The 25,528-nt window shown below is 42.2% G+C and overlaps 1 long non-coding RNA gene across 1 annotated transcript in view; it reads right to left on the bottom strand.

The window, feature by feature from the left end:
• Positions 1-22,300, bottom strand: part of LOC140519995 (uncharacterized) — a 31,001-nt gene extending 8,701 nt beyond the window's left edge. The window contains exons 1-2 of the long non-coding RNA XR_011972350.1: positions 21,781-22,300; positions 15,570-15,742 (exon numbers count right to left, since the gene is read on the bottom strand). This is a non-coding gene — a long non-coding RNA (uncharacterized lncRNA). The remainder of the gene's footprint in view (positions 1-15,569; positions 15,743-21,780) is intronic.
• Positions 22,301-25,528: the final 3,228 nt, after the last annotated feature.

Genomic DNA, 25,528 nt, shown 5'->3' on the forward strand with positions numbered 1-25,528 from the left:
GGTATAATTCTACAAGGGAGAAAATGAATCTTTAATAAAATAAAGAACTTTCAAGCACTCCTAATGAAAAGAATAAAGCTGCATAGAAACTTTAAAATACAAAGTGTCCAAAGAGACATAAAAAAGTAAATATAAGGAAACAATCATAAGGGATTAAAAAAGATGAACAATTTATACTCTAATATGGGGAAAGGATAATGCGTCCCTTCAGGACACCATTAATAAGAGGGATTTTGTTATGTTTCAATGATCATGAATAAAGGTAAAGGGAGAAAGAAAATAATATGCTGAGGAAGAGAAAAGGTAGAGGAAATTATCTCATATAAATGCAGTATGCAAATCAAAGACTATAGAAAAGGGATGGGGAATGGGAGACTCTTGAACTTTTTTTTATCTAAACAGATGAAAGGAGAGAATACATACATACATATACATATATACACAAATATACATCTGCATACACACATATATACATAAATATACATATATATGTACACATAGGTATATATATATATACACACACAGTATTAGGCATAGAAATACATTTCGCTCAACAGGGGAAAGGGAGAAAAATTATAATAAAATTTGTCTGGAGAAACAAAAGGTCAAGACAATCAATGGAATCACAAGGGAAAAATGGGAAGGAAGATGACCTAGCAGTACCCAATCTCAAACTATACTACAAAGCTGCAGTCATCAAAACAATTTGTTACTGGGTAAGAAATTGAGAAGTTGATCAGCGGCACAGATCAGGTACACAATATACAGAAGCAAATGAATATAGTTACCTAGTACTTGATAAACCCAAAGATTTCAGTTTTGGGGGCAAGAATTCACTATTTGACAAAAACTGTCGGAAAAGTGGAAAGCAGTTTGGCAGAAACTAGGCATAGACCAACATCTCACACAACATACCAAGATAAATTCAAAGTAGGCACATGCTTTAGACATAAAGGGTGATACCACATGCAAATTAGTGGAGCAGGGAAGAAATTACCTGTCAAATATATGGATAAGGAAAGAATTTATAACTAAATAAGAGACAGAGAAGTTCACAATAAATCAAATGGATAATTTTGATATATAAAATTATAAAGTTTTGCACAAACAATACCAATGCAGTTAAATTTAGAAGAAAAGCAGGAAATTGGGAAATCTTTGCAGCAAGTCTCACTCATAAAGATCTCAATCTTAAATATATATGGAATTAAATCAAGTTTAGAAGAATAAAAGCTATTCTCCAATTGACAAATGGTCAAAGAATATCAACCCAGTTTTCAGAGGAAGAAATGAAAACTTATCAATAACTATATGAAAAATGCTCTTAATTACTAATAATTAGAGAAGTACAAATTAAAATATCTCTGATGCACTGCTTCATACCCATCATATTGGTTATCTTGACAAAAAAAGGAAAATTACAAATGTCAGAGGGGATATGGGAAAATAAGTACACTAATATATTGTTGAAGGAGCTTTGAACTAGTTCAGCCATTTGGGAAAGCGATTTGGAACTATACCCAAAAAGATACTAAATTGTGTTTACCCTTTGACCCAGTGATACCACTACTAGATCTATACCTCCAAAGAGATCAAAGAAAGAAGAAAAGGACCTCTAGGTACAAAAATATTTATAGCTACTCTTTTTGTAGTGGCAAAAATTCAGAAACTAAAATAATGCCCATCAAGTAGGGAATGACTGAACAAGTTGTACTATATGAATACAATAGAATACTATTGTATTGTAAAAAAATGATGGTGATAGTTTCAGAAAAATCTGGGAAGATTTGTATGAACCAGGAGAACAATTTATGCATTAACTTCAATAGCCAACTGTGAAAGACTTATTCATTCTGATCAACACAATGACCAACCATGATCCCAAAGGACTTATGATGAAATATGTTATCCATCTCCAGATAGAGGAGTGATGGACTCAGAGTGGGGAATCAAAGGTCTCTTCCTCCTTCTCTTCCTTCTTTTTCTCTCTCTCCTCTTTCTCCCTCTCTTCCTTCCTCCTTCCCTCCTAAGGTGAAATTTGTTTTGCATGATTATACATTTTTGTAATGGGTTTTGTTTCTCTTGCCTTCTCAATGACTGGAGGAGGGGAGAAGGGATGGGAAGAATTTAGAAAATAAAATAAAACTGAATTTAAAAAAATAACTAACAATCAATCACAAAAATAATGAAAAAGAAGAGAAAGATGAAAGAGAGGGAGAATATGAGGAAGTATAGATTAAGAGACGAATAAATTCTAAGCAAGATAAACTGTAAGAAGGGTAGATTTACAAAAGGGACTTAAAAGAGAAGAAAGGATAAGAACCTGTTACTGGGCTCTGGGTGAGAAAAGAGAAGAGGTGCAGAGGAGCAGGAGCAAATTGCATGCATTAAACCTGGAGCACTGGTGCTGAACTCACTCTTCTCTCAGCACCCTCTTCTTTCAATAGAAGAGACAAGAAGCAAAAAGAAGGAAAATGTAAGAGAATACAATATGGGGAAACACATAGGTTCTTCTTTTTCCTGCACTGACTTTGTTTATCCAAAAGCTTTTGAATTTCATATAATCAAAACGGTCACTTTTATCTTTTATGATAACTCTCCCTTATTTCGTTAAGAATTTTCTCCCTCATAATAATTGTAAAAGGTTCCTCATTCCATTCTCTAATGTTTGCATGATATGATATATTTAAGGCTAGTATCCACTTAAATCTTATTATGGCATACAGTACAAAATGCTGGCCTAGATCTAATTTCTGCCAAAATCATTTCCAGTTTTCCTAGGAATTCTTGTTAGAGAATCCTTTCACTGGTAGTTTCTGTTTTTCAATTTTTCAAACAATTTTAAGGATCTCACTAGAGTGTGGCATCTGATATTAGGTAAGACAAAGCATGGTCCCGGCATTCAAGCTTAGGGCTCTAGGTGGCTTCCCCACTGGAACATGGTAGTACTGTAGGATCTAAAAACCCAATGGAAACCCAGAATTTCTAATCTAGAAAGAATCACAGAGAGCTCAAATTATTCTCAGATAATTGAACAAATATTCACTGATGCTCTACTATGAACTCGGCTTTCAGGGGTATGTAGAAATGAATAAATTCTTTTTTAAAAAAAAAAGAGTTGGCAGAGACTTTGGAGATCAACTGGTCTATTTCTTTCATATTATTTGCAATTAGTGGACCTTCCTTGGTTTAAATTTGGTCTTACTAACTGGCTATGTGTCCTTGTCCAAGGTATTTTTCTTCTCTGAACCTCGATGGCCTTACCTGTGAAATGAAGTTATACTAGATCATCTTTAAAATTCCCTTTTCAAACTCCAAATATTACGATCTTATTGATCTTCAACAGAGAATAAGGAACTTAAAGTAAGGTCCTAGGCTGATGTTGAAGAAAAGAAGTTGATCATCGTGGTGGAAGTAACTACAGGAAAATTTTAGGAAAAAATTTTAAAAAGGGGACTGAATCCCAAATGCCACTTGGAATCTCTGAACTATCCAAGAAAATGAGGCTGGCAGACTCAGAAATGGAAAACACAGAAGCTATTGATAACGCTGTTTTGACTTTCCTTCCCAGGAAATATGAAGAGAAGGGAACAAAGTCATCTCAGCCCTAAAAAAACTCTCAGTTTCAAAACTAGGATGAGATCAGCACATTCCTAGAATAGCCCAGGATTGAAGGGCAAGGAGAGAGGGTAATAAAGTAGCATCCTGGTAGAAGGGAAGGAGCCCTTATAAGGGAGACATGGGCTTGAGTAACAGTCTACTCTGGGCCCCATTGTCCTCCTCTATAAAATTAAATTCATATTGTAGCCCTGTTATACCTTGGAAATAATGTGAAATAAAGACAGAAAGGCAGGTCGGAACTAGATTGTGTCAAGATCTGAATGACAGCTTGACAAATATGTCATTTATCCTAGAAATAAAATAGGGACTCATCAAAGGTTTCTGAGTAAGGAAAATGACACAATCAGATCTGTGCCTTAGGAAGATCTGACTGAATTGAATGAACTGAAGAGAAGAAATATTAGAAACAAAAAGCCTAATTAAAAGGCCACTAAAATAATCCAGAAGAGAGGTGATAAAAGCTTGGTGGCTGTGTGAGAAGGGGACAAATGTAAAAATGCTGTGGAGAGATCATTAACAGAACTTGGCCATTAACTGACTATCAAAGTGAGAAAGAGGAAAGAGTCAAAGATAACATGAAGATTGTGAACCCAGGTAGCAGAAAGAATGGTAGTACCCTCAATAGAAATAGGAATGTTTGGGAGACTGGTATGGGTTTCATTTTTTAATTAATTTATTTTTAGTTTTCAACATTTACTTCCACAAGATTCTGAGTTCCAAATTTTATCCTCATCTCTCTCCTTCCCACACCCCAAGACATGCATTCTGATTGCCCTTTCCCCCAATCTTTCCTCCTTTTTATCACCTCCCCCTTTCTCTTATCCCTTTCCCTTCTGTTTTCCTGTAGGGCAAAGTAGATTTCTATACCCCATTGCCCATATATCTTATTTCCCAGTTTCATGTAAAAACAATTTTTAACATTCAGTTTTAAAACTTTGAGTTCCAAATTCTCTCCCTTCCTCCTCCCCACCCACCCTCATTGAGAAAAGCAATCTGATGTATTATACATGTGTAGTCATACAAAACACTTCCATAATAGTCATGTTGTAAAAGACTAACTATATTTCCCTCCATCCTATCCCCCCCCCCATTTATCCTATTCTCTCCTTTGACCTGTCTCTCCTCAAAAGTTTTTGCTTCTGATTGCCCCTCCCCACATTTGCCCGCTTTCCTACCAACACCCTCCCCCCCTTCCCCCTTACCTTCCTTTAGGGTAAGATAGATTTCCATACCTAATTGAGTATGTATGTTATTCCCTCCTTCAGCCAAATCTGATGGTAGTAAGGTTCACTCATTCCCTCTTACCTACTCCCTCTTCCCCTCACTGTAAAAGCTTTTCTTGCCTCTTTTATGTGAGATAATTTATTCCATTCTACCTCTCCCTTTCTCCTTCTCCCAGTACATTCCTTTCTTACCCCTTAATTTTATTTTTTAGATATCATCCAATACGTTTCATTTTTAATATGATGAATTTGAAATGTTAATAAGACAGGTCTAGTAGTCAATTGGAGATTTGGGTCTGGACTTCAAGGGAGAAGTTTATGGCTAGATATACAGACTTAGGTGTCATCTGCATGGAGATCATAATTGAATCAAGGGATATGATAAGATCACTGAGAGTGTATGTAGTAAGAGACAGGGACCCTGGACAGAGGCAACACACATGCTTAAGAGGCTGAAGATAGATTACAATCTGGCAAATAAAAACAAGAAAAAGTAGATAGACAGGAGAAATGGGGAAATGCAAAATTCAAGTGGAAGGAATGATTGACTACGCTAAAAGCTTCAGGGAAGTCAAGGAAAATGAACCTTCAGAACAATTTTTAGGCTTTAACAGTTATGAGATAATTATGCTGATGATGATAATAAAAGCTGACATTGATATAGGAACTTTACAAACATCTCATTCAAGCCTAAGAACATCTCTGTGAGGTAGGTACTATGGGTATTGTTATGCCCATTTATAGATGAGGAAACCAAGGTTTAGGAAAGTTAAGTGATTTGTTTAAATGCATACAGCTAGAGGACCTAATGGAGGCAGGATTCAATCTTTTCATCTTTGGTAACCTTTTGAAAATAGTTTCAGTGGAGTTTTGGGGTGAGAGGTCAGATTTACAAGAGGTTGAAAAGTAAGAAGATGGTAAGGAAATGACAGCAGAAGTATAAGAGTTTGGTTTTGAAAGGAAGAGGAGATATACATAGTATAATAGTCTGAAGGCATGACAAAGTCAAGTGATGATTATTTAAAGGATTGGGTAGCCCTGGGCATTCTTATAGGCAGTGTTAAAGGTTTCAGTAGAAAAGGAGAGACAGAAATTGAGATTGATAGGTAGGAATAAGCTCCCAAAGGAAATAGAAAAGGATAATATCAAGAGCACAAATACACTGGTTGACCTTGGCAAAGAAAAAGACTCCAATATCTTTCCCAGAGTTTAGAGCAAAGAAGGAAAGAATTGGAGAAGACATAGAGACTTAGAGGTAAGTAGTAAGGGAAACAAAGAAACGCAGGAAGGATTGCTCTGATTTTCTCAGCAAAGTAGGAGATGAGGTCATCTACGGAGAGGTGAAATAGGAGGCAAAGTATTTTGAAAACTTGAGGAGAGGGGAGCTGCTTTCTAATAGTTGATTTGGGAAACATGATAGACAGTCAATGAGGGGAGAAGGAAAGAATCGCTACGTAGATGAGAGATCAGGTTACATACATTTGTAGTAGACCAAGTCAACAGAGTTGCCTGAATTCCTTCAGCAGTGTTCAGGCAGCTTTTGAATCAAAGCTAAGAAGGTGGATAGTAGAAATAACTCAGGGTTCACTGGCAGGATGTGCACAATAAAAGGAGAGTGGAGCAATGTGTTCAAAGGCAGAGGCCTGTGGTACATGGTTGAACTAGTTAGCTATTGCGTCAAGACTGTGAAGAGGAGAAGGTGAAACTAGAGCAGCTGATGTACTGGAAGCCACATTGAGGACAAAAAGATTTAGGCTTGAGGCAGATACAGAAGGATAAGTGGTTATGATCTAAGAGAGAAATTTCAGAATTCAATATCGTAGAGGTGATGGGGAGGCCTGAAGAATGACCATCCCTGTGTGTGACTGAGATAGTGAAGCTCTAAGTCATGGAGGTGAGAAGTTGAGGTTATTGAGCTGAGAGGCCAGCTTGTTTGAGGAGACAACATGAAATCACCAAGGATGAAATCAGGGATGCGTGGGGTAGAGAGGGAGACTGTGAGTCAAGTATTGAATATGAGAAAGAAGGGAAAGTGGCCTGAGGACCACTATGGGACTACAACATCTGAACCAAGTGACATAAATGGATGGAGTATACCAGAAAAGATTGTAGATTTAGAACTGCAAGGAACCTTATAGGTCACCTAGTTCAACTCCCTCATTTTAAAAATGAGAAGATGGGGTGCATAGAGGTAAAGTGACCTGCCTAAGGTCATATCAGTTGTGAGGAACAGAGCTAGATCTTCTGACTCCAAATACAAATGTCTTTCCACTGTACCATACTAGGTCTTCTGACTCCAAATACAAATGTCTTTCCACTATACCATAAAATGATAAAGGTTACCACTGGAAGCATCAGTAGAAAGCAAAGAGGCTTCAGACTCCTCTTTTTGGCCAGGGAAGAGGTAATACAGGGTTAGTTACCTTTCAGAGAAATTTAGGGTGAAGAAAGGTTTGTTAATTACAGAACTGGGATTTCAGATGGTACAAAAGAAGAAGAGGATAATAATTGGGTAGATGTAGGACAAGGTAGGGCTGAAATGGATTTAGTATAGAGTGTGAGGAGTGGTAGCAGGGGAAGGTTTTTCTCTGTCAGACCAGACTAAATCACAGGGCTGGAGGTGGGAGGTTAGTAGCCAGCGGATAGGGGAAGTACCAGTTGATTCAGTATTTAATTAATCAGAGCAGGAAATGAGAGGGTCAGTAGTGATGGCAGCTGGAATGGTCATGCAATAAAAAAGGACATTGCATTCAGACCCTATTTGGTAGGCATAGCCACTTGACTCTTCTATGCCTTTCTTTTAAAAAATTATCTATTTTTTTAATCAGCAAAAATCCATCTCCTCTCCTTTCCAACTCTCCTCATCCATCTCCTAATTGAGAATGAAAGAAAAACAAAAACCCCATTGCAAACATATATAGTCAAGCAAAATAAATTTCCACATTACACATGTCCAGAAAAAAAAAAATGACTCATTCTACACTCTGAGTCCTTCACCTCTCTGTCTGGAGCTGATAGCATGCTTCATCGTAAGTCTTCTGGAATTGTGCTTGACCATTATACTGATTAGAGTTCCTAATTCTTTCAGAGTTGTTTGTGTTTACCATATTGGTGTCACTGTATAATTGTTCTTGTTCTGTTCATTTCATTCTGTATCTGTTCATAAAAATCTTTTCAGGTTTCTCTGAAACCATCAGCCCATCATTTCTTATAGCACAAAGATATTACTTAGCATTTTATGTGATTAGAATGTGATATGAATGTGACAGAAATGATGAAATCTGAAAGAAATGATGAAGGGTCTAGTTTCAGAAAAAGACTGGGGAAACTTTTGTCAACTGATGCAGAATAAAGTGAGTAGAACCAGGAGAAAAATTTACATAACAGAAAAATTATAAAGATAATCAATTCTGAAAGATTTAGTAACTCTGATCAATACAATGACCAACCATAATTCCAAAGGATTCATGTTAAAACATGCTATTCAACTCCAGAAAGAGAACTGATGGATTCACAATACAGATTGAAACATATTTTCTTCTATTTCTTTCTTTTCTTTTTTTCTTTTCTGCTTGGAATATGTCTAATGTGGAAATTTGTTTTGTGTAGCTATATGTATTTGTAATGTGTTTTATTTTTTTTGCTTTCTCAAAGGGTCAGGGAGGGAGAGGAAGAGAATTTGAAATTGCAATTCCAAATTGCAATTGGAATTTTAAAAATTGGGGGAAAAGGCCATATACATAAATTTATACATGTACACACATGGGCACATATAGATGTATATATGTGTGTGTATATATGTGTATATACACACGCACATATGTTTGTTCTGCCATTCCTCAGTTTATGGGCACCCCTTCAGATTCCCATTTGCCACCTCAAAAAGAACTACAAATACTTTTGTACATCCTTTGTTTGTTTTGCTTAATATTAATCCTTCCCTTAAACTGTCCTCCTCCTAATTCCCGCTTCTCCTTTCTCCCATTTCCCTGTGAGTAAGATGTATTTTTCTACCCCGTGTGTGCATATCTTCTTCTCTTCTTTGACCAGTTAAGATTAGAAGGAGGTGCAAGTATCAGCAGCTCCGCCCCACCCCTCACCTCTCCTTGTTTGTATAGATGTGTATTTGCAGAGCTTGACTCTATAGGATAACTTTCTTAACCTTCCTTTCTCTCCCCCCCCATTATATTTCTTTTCTCCTCTCTTACCATTCTTCTCAAGAATAAGTCATGACAAATCACTCCTAGACCTTCCATCTAATTGGACCTATTCTGTGATGATGATGATAGGATTCAGTGGGTACACACATGTTTCTCCATATTAAAATGTAAGCAGTTTATTCTTGTTTAGTGCTTATGTTTACCTTTTTATGCTTCTCTTTACTTATGCTTGAACTTCAAAGTTTCTACGCACCTCTGATCTTTCTATCAGGACTGCTTGGAAGTCCTCTAATGAAGGTCCATTCCCCTCCCCCCAGTAGGATTATGTTCAGTTTTTCCGGGAACATTATTCTTGGCTGTAAGCCTATATCCTTTGCCTTCTAGAATATGATATTCCAAGCTCTCCACTAATTTATAGTTGTGGCTGCTAAATCATATAGGATCCTAACTGTGGCTCCTCAGTACTTGAATTCTTGCTTTCTGGCTGCTTGTAATATTTTTTTTCTTTGACCTAGAAGCACTGGATTTTTGTTCCTGGAAGTTTATATTTGGGAATTTCTGTCAGAAGGTGACCAGCAATTTCTTTCTATTTCCACTTTACCCTAAGGTTCTAAGAGTTCTGGGTAGTTTTCTTTTAAGTTTTCCTGAAATATGATGTCATAGTATTCAGGCAGTACAATGATTCTTAACCTTGTTTTCTCCCTCATCTATTTTCCTGATCACTTGTTTTTGCTACAGGATACCTTAAATTTTCTTCTATTTTTTTTCAATTTTTTGATTCATGAAATCATTGATGTCTATTTGGTTCATTCTAGTTTTCAGAGAGTTTGTTATTTAGATAAGGTTTTTATGCTTCTTGTACCAAACTGCTAGTTCCTTTTTTAATTTTTTCTTCCATCACTCATTTCTTTTCCAGTTTTTCATGCTAGTATTCTCATTTCATCGACAAAAACATTTTGAACTCTTGTTTCATCTCTTCTAGGAATTCTTGTTGAATCTGAACCCAATCTGTGCCTTTTTCTGAGGCTTTGCTTATAGGTTTTTAAATTATTCTCTTTTTCTAGGTTTGTGTGTTGAGCATCACATTCTCTGTAATAGCTTTTGGTGGTCAGATTCATTTTTGTTTGCTCATTCTTCCAGCCAATTTCTTGACTTTGGACTTAGGACCAGACTCTATGCACATCTGGAGGAAAAGTCCAGGCTAGTTCTGTTGTTGCTTTCCTGGGGTGTTGAGTGTTGTGTTGTTCTAGCATCTTAGGGAAAGCTCAGGGACCTATAAGCTTTCTGTGCTCCCAAAGTGGTCTGATTGTTGTCCTCCTGGTCTGAAGCCTACAAGTTCTTGACCTGGTTTTGAGTGTAAGAACCAGAGATCGCTGCTGGACTCAGCTCCTACCACTTAGTAGCAAAATTCTGCAGGTTCAGAGTGACAGAACTGCAGGTTCCCCTTTGGTCTGGGAGTCCTTCCCTGGTTATTCTCCTACAGACTTCTGAGACACACCTGCTGCTTGCTTCTGAACCTTCTTCTTCCTTCTCAAAAGTGGTGGCCCTTGGTAGTGATAGAAGGCTAAAGGCAACATTTTCTCAGATGTTAGTGGTGGGCAGCATGGATGTTCTTTCTATAGAGGAGAGCTAGGAGATCAGTGTATCCAGGAAGCCTCCAATCCCATTTTCTGATGGGAGCTGGAGGTTAGGATCTCTTCTCTCCCATGCTGAGTGGTGGAGACAATCAGAATAAGTTCTGAGTGGGGGGTGAAGCAGGGGAGGTGTTGGGGAAGGTGGAGGGGAGGGAACGGGAGGTTAGAAGGAATAGGGATGGAGGAGAGGGGAGGAGGAAGAGCTTCCAAGCTTCCAAGGTCCTTTCCAGTGCTGATATTTTATGATTATTATGGTTACATAAATTACATAAAATTAGACTACATTAACATTTATGATTATGATATTTTATACGTAAAGTTCTAGAAATGTTGAGTGAGGACAATTGTCCCCAAACACCTACATTACCAATGAGATTCTCCTTGTTTGACCTGAGGAGTAACCAAGCCCCAGAGCTGATAAATAACTTATCCAAGGTCACACATTTCTCCTGATTCCCACATTTTGGAGGTGTCCTTTTTCCTTGGCTCTGATGAACCTTTCTGTTTATTTCCTTACAAAGCCTTTCATTTCCCCCTTCCCCAGGCTGCCCAAGGTTGAGTGTGGGTGAGAGCAATCCCAGCCAGTCTTTGCATCTATCCCCTTTCTTGACCCTGGGGAAATAGGGTTCACTTCCCTTCAAAGGGGATGCTTATCTCCTTGCTTGCTTGGAAAGTAGTCAAAGAAAGAAAAAATATGTGACTGGAAGATGTTGGATGTATTCATAGGTAATTTGAAAATCATAACACACTGAGACAAAAAAATCACCCTAGCTGGAGAGAGAGGATATCCTCTGAGAAGAGGCCTCTTCCATTCATTCAGTGCTTTGGGAGCACTTTGGGGAATACCCAGCCCTGCACTAGGCCCTTGGGGATATATTATGCTGTAATAGGAAGAGCACTGGGCTGACAATCAGACGCAAATCCTCTCCCCTCTCCAGGACTCACTTTTCTCCTATGCAATATGAAGGGATTGAACTGGATGCTTCCTAAGTTTCTTTCTTCCTTACTATCTCCTCCCTCCCTAAATCCCACCCCCTTTCTTACCTCAACATATATTTCAAGGGCCAGCTATCCCACAGTGTTTTGTAGTAGGGGATAATTCCTGGGAGAGGGGGAGATGCTGGACAGGCCACATTTCTTACCTTTCCTGTCTCACGGGTAGAATTTTCCTGCCCTTGTCCCCAAGGACAAATAACGTGAGACTCTAATTTCATGCCTAAGACACACACACCCTGCCCTGAACCAACTTCAAAATCTGTTATGACTCAGGAACTGTCTTAATTTCAATCATTTTTATAGGTGTGAAATCACGGTCCTGTTTACTCAGAAGGCATAAGTGTGCGGAAGATAGAGAGTACAGGAAAAAGAATTTTATGGGTCACAGAATGATAACACCAATAAACATGAGCCCAAAATTTCAGAGTTGTTTGTAGCCCCCAAACTCGGAATGTTAGAATTGGAAGAGACCTTAGAATGCAGAATGCCACAGATGAAGGGAGCTTAGCACATAGAACATGGAATGTTAGAGCAAAAATGGTCTTGAGAGGTTATTCAATCCAATACCCTCATTTTACAGATGAGGAAACTGAAAGTGGTTTGTCCATAGTCACCCAAACAGTTAGTCACTATGTTGTGTGTGAACTTGAGTCTCATAACTGTCCATCCAGTGTTCTACGTGCATCAACAGAATTGGGTCCTCAAGTGCCTCTGTGATGTTCAACAATTTTTAGTAGAGACAACTGAAGACATAGAAGTACCCTTGTCATATTTACAGTTAATGCTGGGATGAAAGCTAATATTTTAGATGGCATAGTCAGGATCCAAAATAATCTTAATAGGCTAGAATTAATGGGATAAACTCCCTTATAAACTCCTGCACTTGGGCTAAAAAAATGGCAATCATCTGCTCAAATACAGAATCCAGTTTGCTTGTGATTCCCTTCCCCAACCTAGCCCCACACCTGCTAGTGGGTCCCTTACAATGGTTTTTCTAATTGAATGGAGTTGAATGCTTCTGTTTGAAGATTTTCAGGGATGGAAATGCCACCTGAGACAACTGGTGCTAAAAGATCAACCACACAAATGAAGTGGCAAGGGGATAGGGGTAACTGGTGACCTTTCATCCAAGAATGACCTAGGGTTTTGGTGGACTGAAGCTCCATAGGTTGTCGGTATGACATTGTCAACTAAAACCAAAAAAACTAGAGATATTTCAACTTCATTTCAACTCCATGGCGCCCTAATCAAACTGCAGCTGGAGAGGAGTTCAGAGCATCCCATTTTAGTCAGTAAGTGTTTCAGTCATGTCTGACTCTTCGTGACCCCATTTGGGATTTTCTTGGCAAGAATACTGGAGCATTTGCCATTTCCTTCTCCAGATCATTTTATGGAGGAGGAAACTGAAGCAAATAGGGTTAAATGACTTGCCCAGAGACACGCAGCTAATAAGGGTCTGAAGCCAGATTTGAACTTAGGTCTTCCCAACTCAAGGCCCAGCACTCTATCCACTGCACCAGTCAGCTGTGCTAGGCACTGTGCTAAATATTTTTTTTTTTTTACAAATATTATCTCATTTGATCTTCACAATAAGCCTGTGAGACTGTTGCTGTTATTATCCCTATTTTACAGTTAAGGAAACTGAGGCAGTCAGAAGTTATGTGACTTGCCCAGGGTCATACAGCTAGTAAGTGTTTGAAGTAGGATTTGTTTTCAGGTCTTCCTGGCTCCAGGTCCAGTTTTCTATACACTGAATCACCTAGCTTCCTGCTTAGATTTGCTCTTCTTGGTCCTGAGGCCAGAGCTAGAAGCAACAGGTAAGAAGAGTTCAAGGAAATGCAGGTTTCAGCTCGATGTAAGGCAAGGGTTTGGGGAAAAGCATGGGGAGTCAGATAATAATTGAGCAGAGGACAAAGTAACCAAAAAGCAAGTACTATTAAGCGAAAGAAAGATTAGATCTGTTTTACTTGGTGCAATCTGACTAAACTTGGATCAGCAGATTGGAACTCGAAGGAAGGACTTCCAATGGTCAGTTGTCCCTAGGTGGTAGAGGTTACCCCATGAGTAAGTAGGTTCTCCAGCAGAGGCTGACTGATTACTTCCCAACAATTCACTTCATTAAACATTTTAAGCACCATCTATTACGTGCAAGGCTCTGTTGTAGGGGGAATCCTGCTCAAGTATGTGTAGGACTGGGTGACCTCCATCCCAAAGTGGGCAGGTTTCATTGCGAGGTAGTAGGTTGGCCATCACAAGAGGTTTAAGCTAGAGCTTGGATGACCACTTAAGTGCCAGGGGTGCTATTCAGGTATGGATTGGACTTCTAAGGTTCTTTCCAGCTCTAAGATTCTGTGATTCCTGTTCCTTTGAAGGAGATTAAACATGGACCACCCTTTCCCCTCTTATAATGCCATCCCATGTGTGTATTTATTGGGGGGGGGGAGGAGGCTATGTGTGCATATGAAGATCTATGCCTATATGTTTGCATATGTACATGGACTGTTTCTTTATATTTTCAAGGTAATGTGGTATGGTAGAAAGAGCATAAGGCTAGGAGTGAGGAAATTCAGATTCTTGTCCTGATTCTGCAACTGCCTCATCGTATGACTTTAGTAAATTCATTCTCTTCAGTTTCCTCCTTTTTATAATGAAGATTTTAGACTAGAAAACTCCTTCCAGCTCTTATAGGACCATAGAGGGATCTTAGAGATCATGGAATCCAACTGTCTTATTTTACAGCTAAGGAAATATGATATTCTGTACTTTATAAGTAGAAATAGTTCCCTTATACTACTCTGAAAAATAATACGCATTTCCACTTGCATGTGTTTACTTGTATAGGAATTCACATGTGTGTAGATATACACACATACATACATAAGTACACCTTGTTTGAAGTTGGGGCCTGGCCGCAGTCTTTTCTCTTTATCTCAGATAATCCCTTGGCCCTGAATACTAGCTGCTAGAGTCAGGGACTTGTGGACAAGTTGAAGTGGCCCTGAGAGGTGGCCCTGAGAAGCTGTCATCTGTTCAACGCCTCACCCTGAGGGTCAACAGATCCTGAGCAGTTTCCTTCTTTCCCTTCTCCACCTCCCCAAAATAAGGTCAACCACAGCTTGACCTGCCTTGCCTTTCCTTGGATCACACTTGCTTTCTTCTCACTATTACAGCCTCTAACCTTTCTCCTTACCTTGTTCCCTCCCCCATTATAATCCCTGTACTCCTCCTTTTCTCCCCCCCTCCACATTCCTTCTCCATTATAGCTTCTTTTTCTATTTTTCTCCTTACTGTCACATTTCTCCTTCTCCCTTCTCTCCTTCCATATTTCTTTCTTCTCCTTATTGCATCTCCCTTTCCTCCACATTCTTGTTTCTCCCTCCCTTTTCCATTACAGCTTTCCATATCACACTTTCCCCCATAATACTTATTCCCCATCCTCATTTCTCCACACTTCTCCTTCACTTCTCCCTCTTTCCTTCCTCCTCCAGGCCTGATCCTTTTTCTCCTCAGTCCTCCTACCCTAATCAAAGCTGATCATTGATATAGCAGGGATGATCTGGTGGGACCCCTTTTTTGCTCAGTCTAGGGCATCTCCCACAAGGATGGATGTGTGCTCTGGCTCCTTGCTGATGGGCACATGCCTTGTTGAGATGACCACAGCAACTCCTTGCTGGTCACCATGAGTGGAGCTTTTGACAGAGATGATAGTCAGGCAACTGAGTGACAGAGGGGTTGGGCTCTTTTGGAAGGAACACTCCCCTGAGTAGAATGAGGCCCCACCCTATAGTTGGGCTTTCTCATTTTGGGGGTTTATCCAGTGATTTCTTTTCCTTGGACTTCCAGCAAGTGGGGAAAAGGGATTTCTCTCCCCTCCATTCCCTTCCTCCAATGGCAAGTGTAGTTAGAAGCCCACAGCAACATGAACATGTGCTTACCTAACCAAGTCTGAGTCCCTAGTGGTTTTCTTCTGTTTTCTGTCTTTTTTTCCAGGCGCAAGTCAGCCAGTGATCCTGGGAAATGAGTATTTCCAGCTTTGGTTGTCCCATTGGGTGGTATGCAGGAGGGCAGAGAGCAGAAGGGCACTATTACCACCAGGAGGACTCTGCAGCTGAAGGATTAAAGTCAAAGTCAAGCTTTCATGTCTAGATAGACCTTGTGAGCTGCTCAGTGAAGGTCTAAGATGAGTACAGAACACCCCAAATATCTGTTCAGTAGTCCTTCAGTGTGGTCCTAAGATGATAGGTTCAGAGCTAGAAAGGGACTTTGAAGTCATTGAACCCAATCCCCTCATGAAGAAACTGAGGCCCTGAGAGGTTAAATTACATGCCTGGGATCACAAAGCTAGATAAGTGTCTAAACAGGACTTGAATCAGGTCTGATTCCAAGTCCAGTGGTCTCTCCTCTATACTGTGCCACTTCCTTGTCTTTGTCTCTCAGGAGAATATGAGAGTGATGGGTTATTGCTTTCTGCTTCTGTGTTTGTTAATATATGCTTATCAGTTTTTTGTGTTTTAAGTATTCTTCTGTAATGGAGGAAATAAACAGATGCCCTGTACCTGATAAATATCATACAGAGTACAGTTAGCCTTTCCACATCACCAGGCTTAGGGGCATGGTGGCCCCTCAATTTGGAAAATCTGCATAAAAATTTTTAACCCTCCCTTCGTACCAGAGAAGAAGTCTGGATTATTATGGTATCATGAAATATGTTGCTATTATACAAAACCATACATATATTGTATGCATTTCTGGGTTCCTAAACCTTTTCTGTGTCATCGGCTGGCCTTCACATATCATTTGTGGCTTCCACAAAACTCACCCCAAATTCCTATTTAATTTCTTGTCCCTAACCCGCAATATACTGAAAAACCACAATGGGGAAAATCTCTATGTGAAAAGGATAACTGTATCTTTTCTAGAAGACAGTGACTCTGTTACCCATTTTTGAGGGAGGCCCTAGACATGGGCCATACTTAAGCTCTTAGAGATTTCCTCAGTTATCCCAAGTGGGGACAAGCCAGAGATTAAAAAAAAAACCTTCCCCACCCACCCACACTTCCCTTTGGCATCAGAGCCCCTCAGCATGAATCTGATCTGTGTAAGTATAGAGCAAGGATCCCTTGCAGGATGGGAGGCCCCTGGGGACCATAGGTCACATTACGATATGCCTTAAGGGAGGAGTTCTTCACCAGAATCACAGTAGAGCAAAGCTGAAAGAGACTGCAGACCTCAGGGGGCATTTAGTTCAATCTACCAGAAGAGGAGCCCGGCTCTTCAACATCTCTGACAAATGGTCATCCAGCCTCTGCTAGGAGACCTCTCTGATGACAGGGAGTCCTGTACCTCCTGAGGCCTCCTATACCATTAGGAAGATATTCTTTAAGAGGCTTCTTACTCCCAGAACAAGAGGAAGTTTTGGATTCAGTCAAGGAGTTCTAGGCCCTGTTCAGACCTGGGCTTTCCTCCCTTTCTTCTAGCTAGGAAGCAGGGGAGGAGAGTGGGGAGGAGGGGGAAAAGAGAGAGATGTGGGAGTCTCAGCTTTTAGCTTCAAGCAGAACTTTTGAGTTTTTCATGATTTCTAAGGTCCTTTCCTAGTCTAAATCCTATGATTCTCTCATTCAGACTGTTCTCAACAAGTTAAGGGTAAGTGCTTTAGGTTAAAACACAAACACAGAACTCAATTTGCTTGCCCTTAGTAACACATTCCTATAGACATGCCAATTCACATATGTCCAAATTAATTCATTCACAATTTGATATAAAGCACATGCCCACCTCCCCAATACGCTAATACAAAATTGCACACTGATAACTACAAAGACCTAGCTTCCTGGGCCTCTGACTGGAATATAATTCTTCTCCCAGTGTTAGTTCTTGGCATGCCTTGGGGCTGAGGACCCTTTCTCCTAAGGTGTCTCTCCCAGGGACCTTTAGTATAATAAGGCCCCATTTCTTCCTCCCCCACCCCCAGCCATGTTACTTAAACAAATGGTTCCCATTAACTTCAATTAGTGCAGAAACTCGGCCTTTGATTTATAGGACCTATTAAATCCTTCCCAGTGTCCATTTCTTCCCAATCCACAGAGTTCTGTTGTGTTGTGGAGGCTGAGAGTAAGCAAAGGCCTGGCCTAGAAAGGCTCAGGTAATGGAGGACCAGTTGGCCTGTGGCTCTGAGTGCGTTGACCATAGATTAGCACAGTACCTGGCCCACAGTGGCATTTAATAAATATGTATTGAATTGAATTGACAAACCACTGCTAATTCTACAATTTTCTAATTCTCTTCTCTCCTTCCATATGAAGGCATTGGGATTTAGGAGCTAATTCTCCAACACAAATCCTCACTATTTAACTGTAGGTCTAACATTCCAATTTCTCCCATAAAATCAAGCTACAGGTTTGTATTTGATCTGACCTCCAATTTATCCCTTGTCCATATTTGGGATGGGAGTCTCTACTTTCAGCTAAAGGCATAACTTATGAGTTTTTCATGGTTTCTAAGGTCTTTTCCTGCTCTCAATCCTATGATTCTCTCATTTGGACTGTTTGCTTATCTTCTCTAACACATTAATGCAACATGCCCATTCCCATATTCACATATCCCCAAATTAATTCACTCACACTTTGATATAAAGTACCGTACAGATATATATATACACACATAGTGTGTATATGTGTATGTATATAGAGTATATGTAATACACAGCATGTATATATCCTCGTGTACATAAAGTATATATACCAACACACAAATTTACACTCTGACAGGTACAAAGATATAATAATTTCTCAGGCCTCTGGCTAGAGTATAATTCTTCTACCTAGGCTAGTTCTCAGAATGCTGGAGAACTGAAACTCCTCTGAAACTGGGCCTCAATTTCTCTCTTTCTACAAAATAAGGCATCTAAATGATTTCTATGTTCCTTTCCAGCTCCAACTTTCTATGTTTCACCACTTGACCAGTCCTCAATTGATATCCTGGATAATACCCATGAGGAAAAAGTGACAATAGGGAAAATGAGTCTCAGTAACACAGTCAAGGTCCCACAGATGTGGCTATCATCCACAGAGAGGGCCAGGACCTAATTCAGTCTTGAATACTTACCAAAATCCTAATCATATTTGTCTGTAATTGGGCCCTAGATTGAGCCTTCTTTCTGAATAGGGGGCGTTAAAGAGTTTAACAGTTTCTAGGTCAAGAACAACATAATCTATCATTCTATAATCAATCAACAGGTACTAATAGGCCAGGCATTGTGACCGATGCTGGGGATATAGACAAAATTGAAACAGTCTCTGTCCTCAATTAGCTTACATTTTATCAGCAGAGACAACATGCACATGTGTACAAAAATAAATTCAAGGTAATTTTTGGTGGGTAAGTACTAGCACCATGGGGTGGGAGATGGGGAGGGTAATCAGAAAAGGCTTTGTGTGGACGGTACTATTTGAGATGAGCTTTGAAGGAAAGGAGGGATCCGAAGAGGTGAGAGTGAGATCGAGGGCATTCCAAATATGAGCATCAGTCAGTGCAAAGGGATGGAGAGAGGATATTGAACAATGTATGTGACGGCTGGCATGGCTGGACCATGGAGTGTGTGAGTGAAATGATGTACTGAGAAGGTAGGTTGGTGCCAGATTGAAAAGGGGATTTAAATGTCAAACCCAGGAGTTTGTATTTGATCTGAGAAATAAGGAACCACTAGAATTTATTGAACAGTGAAGTGAGGTAGTTAGACCTGTGCTATAAGAATACTGCAGGTATTTGACAGCTGTGTAGAAGAGGGAAGACTCTGTTCTGTGCTATAAGGTCACTCCCGGCTCTAAAGTTCTGTACTCTAACGTTCCTCCCAAATCTGATAGCCTATGTTCTAAGGTCCCTCTGAACTCCAGCATTTTACATTCTATAATCTAGGATCTTGCCAATTTTGACAGTCTATAGTCTGTGCTCAATTCTCTATGCTGAAGTACACTCCAATTGTCTCAGGCCAGATTCTCTTTTTCTCTAGAGGCTGAAGCAAGTCAAGAAAGCCTAATTTGGAAAAAATAAAATAAAATAACTGATTGGAGTGGTTCCAAAGGTTCTTCAGCCTCAGAAATTGCTTTGTCCCCTCACAGATAAAGAGATCCCCAAGTCCACGATAACAGCTCCCTTACCCAGAAGCAGTCCCCAGACTGATCTCATGGATAGTTCCCATGAGAGCAAAGCCCAGAAAAAAAAGTAACGGTCCAAGGTCCCAGAGATGTGGTTATGATTCACAGATAGGGCCTGGACGCAGTTCAATCTTGAACACTTGCCAAAGCTCTAATCACATTAGTTTGTAATCAGACCTTACACTGTGCCATCTTTCTGGGTAAAGAGTGTTAAAGACGTTAACAGTTTCTAGGTGAGGAACAAGTATAAATTCCCTTCCTCACTGGACTCAGACTATCCAGATGCTAAACATAAAAACTTAAAGCTGGGAAGTATCTTCAGGATATAGAGTGTCAGGGCTGAAAAAAACTTCAGAGGCTACCTCGCCCAGCTCATTTTACTGATAAAGAAGGGGCTCAGAGGGGTTATTTGCTCAAAGCCACTTAGTGAATTCCTGTTAGACCAGGGCACTATACACACCATTCAGTCTTTAATATCTAGTAGTAGTTGTTACAGGCTCCCTGTGAGACCTTGAACAAGTCTATTCACTGCTCGATGCCTCAATTTCCCCGTCTGTAAGATGGGACTAATAATGTTGGCGTTTCCTATTGCAGCAGATGGCACAATGGATAGAGGGTTGCTCGACCTGAATTCAGGAAGACCAGAGTTCAAATGCTGCCTTAGACTATGAATGTGCGACCCTGGGCCAGTCACTTAATCTGTTTGCCTCAGGTTTCTCAGTTGTCAAATGAGGATGATCATCGCACCTGCCTCAAAAGGCTATTGTGAGGATCCAACGTGTTATTTAGTAAAAGCCCTAAGCACAGCGGCGGGCACGTAGTGGGCAGCTATGTAAACGGTCATTCCCCTCCTCTCCTGCCTCCCCTGCACACACTGCTTCCTTTGAAAACTAAAAGAGCTGCAGAAACGTGAACCACTCAGAGATGGGTCTCCTGCCTCGGCGGCCAGGGTTCAGGCCATCACACCTTTTAAGCGCAAAGCTGTTAGACTCGGGGTGTAACCTCGGGCCAGGTCCTTCCCCTCTCGGAGCCTCAGTTCCCTCCTGACTACAATGAAGGATTGGAGAAGGGGCCCTTGCAGCTCGGAATTCCGAAAACGTAGACAAAAGCAGCCCCCACCCCACCCCCGGCACCGGGAGGCAGGAAACTGGCAGCCCCACTGCCGCCCCCCTGTCTCCCCCAAGGCTTGGCGCAGACGCTTTTGATAAAGGCCCTCTGTCCCCCGGCCGAGTAAATCACGGTGTGTGACTCCTCCCGCTCCCGCCCCCCACCCCCTCATGCAGGGGTGGCCGCCGGCCCGGGACCCCAGCGTGCGACCCGCCTCAGCCTGGCTGGAGCCAGCGCACATCTGGAGCGCGGCACAGCCGCGAAGTCGGGTCAGTGCCCGCCGGGCTGGGGAGAGGACAGGACAGGAGGGAGGAAAGGGGGAGCGGACACCGGCCCGCCCCCAGCACACGCACACACACACACACAGACAGACAGACACACACACACACAGACACACACACAGACACACGCACACACACACACACACACACACACAGACACACAGACAGACAGACACACACACACACAGACACACACACACACACACACACACACAGACAGACACACACACACACACAGACAGACAGACACACGCACACACACACACACACACACACACACACACACGCACCCGCACGCGCGCACACTCGCTTTTCCTTGTCCAAACAAGGCTACCCGCGCGTCGCACCCGCCCTCTCTTCCCCACTCCATTCCCTCCCCTCCCCTTTCCTCTCTTTCATTCCCTTCTCTCCCCTCCCCTCCATCCTCTCCTCTCCCCCATCCTTTTTCCTCCCCCTCCCCTTCTCTTCTCCATCTCCCCTGTCCTCCCGTCCAGGACTCCCTTGTCAGTCCACACCGTGCAGGTGCTAGCTGCCCTTCACCTGGCACAGCAGAGCCCCTGCGGCCAGCGACAGTACTGGGGCAGCCCCTGGACCTGTGCCCTCACCTGCTTGAGCCCCCAAACCGGAATCCGAGGCCGCCTGGGGAAAGGAAGGGCTCTGCAGATTCCCCAGGTTCAGTCATCCTCAGGGCTGCAGTAGAAAGAGCATCACCTCGGCGGACCAGATCCGCGGGTCTGCTACTTAACATCTGGGTGGTTTGGGAAAAGTCGCTGCATCTTTGTAAGCTTCTGTTTCTTCTATAAAATAGGGGTGGAAATACTTTTCCCCTTTTCCCTATAGGATTGTCATGAGGAGCAAGTGAGGTAATGTCAATAAAGTGCATTTTAAACCTAACTCCTATAGAAAATGGGAGCTCATATAGAATTCAGAGATAGAGGGAACCTGGAAGGCCACCCTTTTACAGATGTTTCTCCCTCCATAAAATGAAGAAAGGTTTTCATCTCTAATCCTTTCTGTGTCTCACAGTCTCTGTTCTAAGGTCCCTGCCAGCTCTATGCTCTCCTTCTTCAGGTCTCTCAAGTTTCCCCCTTCTCCCTCAATGACCCACAGCCATGAGGTTGATAATTAAAAAGGACCAGAGCCCTGCCCACCTGAATGCACTCAATACTCCTGTTGATATCCTAGGACAGGATATCCTAGGACAGTGGGTGGAAGGGGGGAAAGGGGGTGGGGGAGCAGGCACTGAGAACTGCACTAACAGGAAACAGATAGTTCTGACAGGAGACCTGAGTCTCAGGCCAGGCTCTGCCACTGAGTCATTCTGTAACCTTGGATAAATGATTTCCTTTCTCTGTCTCTCAGTTTCCCCATCTGGAAAATGAGGGTTTGTGAACTTAGATGGTCCCTAAGGTCTAGATGGTCTCTACAGCACTCAATCCTGTTCTCTATGACAGTCACCTGAAAAAAAAAGATCCCAGCCTTGGATGGGTATGATAGCCAGGAACCAGCTGTTTTCCTGCTTTGGGAAGGGGGGAGGGAGCCAGTGGGAGGATGGAGGTGAGATAAATCCCACAGCCAGCAGCCTCTGGCCTTCCTGAAGACTGACCTCAGCTGTTTGCCTCATCCAGCCATGTTCCAAACTCCTGGAATAGGAGTCATCTGGGCCTTATGGAGCAAGGGGTAGGGAATAAGGTACAAATACCTTCCAGAGTCACTTGCCCATGAATGGTTATGGGGGGGGGGGGGGGTAGGAGGGGATCAGGCCTATAAAGGTTATTGAAATAACGATCTGTTCCTGCTGTTTCAGCTCTCATCAGGCTTTTAGTTACCCTTTATCCAAGTTCCAAACTGAGGAAATACCTGGATAGTTTAAAACTATAGAAAATCAACACAGTCCCATCCCCCAACATCTCTGTTTCTGTATGGGTGGCTGTGTATGACCATGTGGCTCTGAATGTGTCCTTGGGGTCTGTGAGCATCTGTGTTCCTCTGTGTGCATATCTATTTGAGTACGTTTGTGTGGGAGGTAGGTGGTGTGTGCGTGTGCGTGTGTGTATGTGTGTATGCAGGGTAGCTGTATGTGTGAGGGACAGGGGGGTATATGCATGTGTGTCTTTGTATGTCTGTGTTTAAGTGTGAGGGGTGTGTGGAAGGGGTGCATGTATGTGTATTTGAGTGTGAGAGGAGGGGAGGGCTCACTGAGAGCTTTAATAACAGGAAGCAGAACTATGTTAGGCCATCTGGGTCCATGTGTGAATGTGTATCAGAATGTATCTGGATAGGTGACTGTGGGTATCTGTGAGAGCATATGTCTTAGTCTGTATGTATGTCTTCTGGCATACCCTTGTGTATTTTTATGTCGCAGCATCACAGAATCTTGGAAGAGACCTCAGTGGCTATTTGGTGGGTCCTCCTCCCTCCCCCCCCAAAAATCCCTCAGATGCACCTGATCATGTCCACCAACCTCTGCTTGGAGATCTTCAGGGATGAGGAACTCACCACCTTTAGTGACAGGGAGCTTAACACCTCCAGGGGCAGTCCATTCCACATGGGGTTGGCTGCAGTTGTTCAGAGATGTTTCCTTACATCGGGCCCAAATCTTTCACTTCACTTCTACCCACAGTTCCTAGGATTTGCCTTTTGGAACCTTACAAAACCATTCTAATTTTTCTTCTATATGACAACTTTTCAGATATTTGAAAGCAGCCACCGTGTCTTTCCTGAGTCTTCTTGTTCCCAAAGCTAAATATTCTGGGTTGCTTCAGCCAGTCCTCATACAACTTCATGCCAAGGCCCTTCACCATCCTCTGTATTGTTAACTATCTCCAGTGTACCAGTGTCCTTTCTCAAATGTGGCACTCAGAATGGTCTCTATGAGTGTGAGTATCAGAGATGGTACAAAAGATCAGAGATTTAGAACTTGAAGGAAATTGTGAGGTCATTTAATACCACCCTCTCATTTACAGATGAAGAAACTGTGGAACAGAGAGATTAAGTTACTTGTACAGAGTTACACAATTTCTAAGTTCGGATTTGAGCCCAAATCAGAGTGTCTGGGTGTGGGTCTCTCTGAGTTTCTGGGTATCATTTAAGTGTTTCTCCCTGTGTCTGTATGTTAGGGTATATCTATGTGAGTACCTGTGTGTAAAAGCTCATCTGGGTGACTGTGTAAGTAAGTCCGTGTCTCTGGGAAAAGAGTCACTGCCCTGTGAAGTGGTCATTTCTGACGGCTTAGTAGGACATATCTAGGTGACAGAAGGGACAGCTCCCTAGTGCCTGGGCTCCCCAACTGCTGCCTAGAGCAGAGAGGAAGTTTTTTCCATGATTTGGAACCAAAGCACCATTGCTTCCACCCAAAGCATGTTGCAAACCAGGCATGAGTAAGGGTCATGAGGGCCACAGGGTCAGATGCCAGTGTCATAGAGGGCAGGGCACATTCTCACTTCTCCTAGGGGAGGTATCAGAGTACTAGAGGGAAAGGACCAGGATGGTGGGGGAGCAGACAGGGCTGAGAAGGTAGAGCTGACTAGAGCAAGGGCCCCAGACTGCCATGTTGCCCACTTGCCCACCAGCTAGGATTTTGCTTGTGTGGCATGTTTGCCAGGAATAAAAGCAGCTCCTGGTGCTGGTCTCCATGTGAAGTGAACGTGGTGTAACAGACCTCTGTGTGACCTTGAGCAGGTCATTTCCTCTCTGTAATCCTCAGTTTCCTTTTCTGGAAATGGGAAAAATGAGTCACATCCCAGAGAGAGGGGGGAAAGAGAAAGCGTGTGTGTGTGTGTGTGTGTGTGTGTGTGTGTGTGTGTGACGCAGAGGTGGTGGTGGTGGGGACACAGTGGGGCCTGGCTTCCACCTGTTGTTATTTTGGTCTGTCCCAGGCAACCTGCTCGCCAGGCTGGAGCCAGTCACCATCTGGAAAGACTGGGCCGTTTATAAAGCTGACACGGCAGCGCCCCCCAGGGCCCTGACCCCACTCACCAATCTGGAAATGATTATGGGCTGAGCCGGCCTGTATTGGAGGCTGGGGGAGCTGCCAACATCCTCCCTCCCTTATTCTTTCTCTGGGAGTGGGACATGTGGAGTTCTCATTAGCCAGACAGACTGATATTCGACTCATTTTCTGAGCCCCAGCAGAGGAGGGGAGCTGGTCTCAAGGCCCCCACACCTTCACTGATGAGTGACAAGACCCAGAGGGAGGGGGTGTTCGTGGGGAGGGGGCCAGGAGTGATTGCCATTTTTCCCAGACTAAAATTTGCAAAAGAGGAAACTGAGGCCAAAGGAGCTTTAGTGATTTGAGTAAGGTTGTGCAATGAATTCACAAAAGGGCAGAAAATAAAAACTCAGGTTTCCTGC

Source organism: Notamacropus eugenii, chromosome 1 (genome assembly GCF_028372415.1).
Source record: "Notamacropus eugenii isolate mMacEug1 chromosome 1, mMacEug1.pri_v2, whole genome shotgun sequence".
NCBI classification, from domain to species: Eukaryota; Metazoa; Chordata; class Mammalia; order Diprotodontia; family Macropodidae; genus Notamacropus; species Notamacropus eugenii.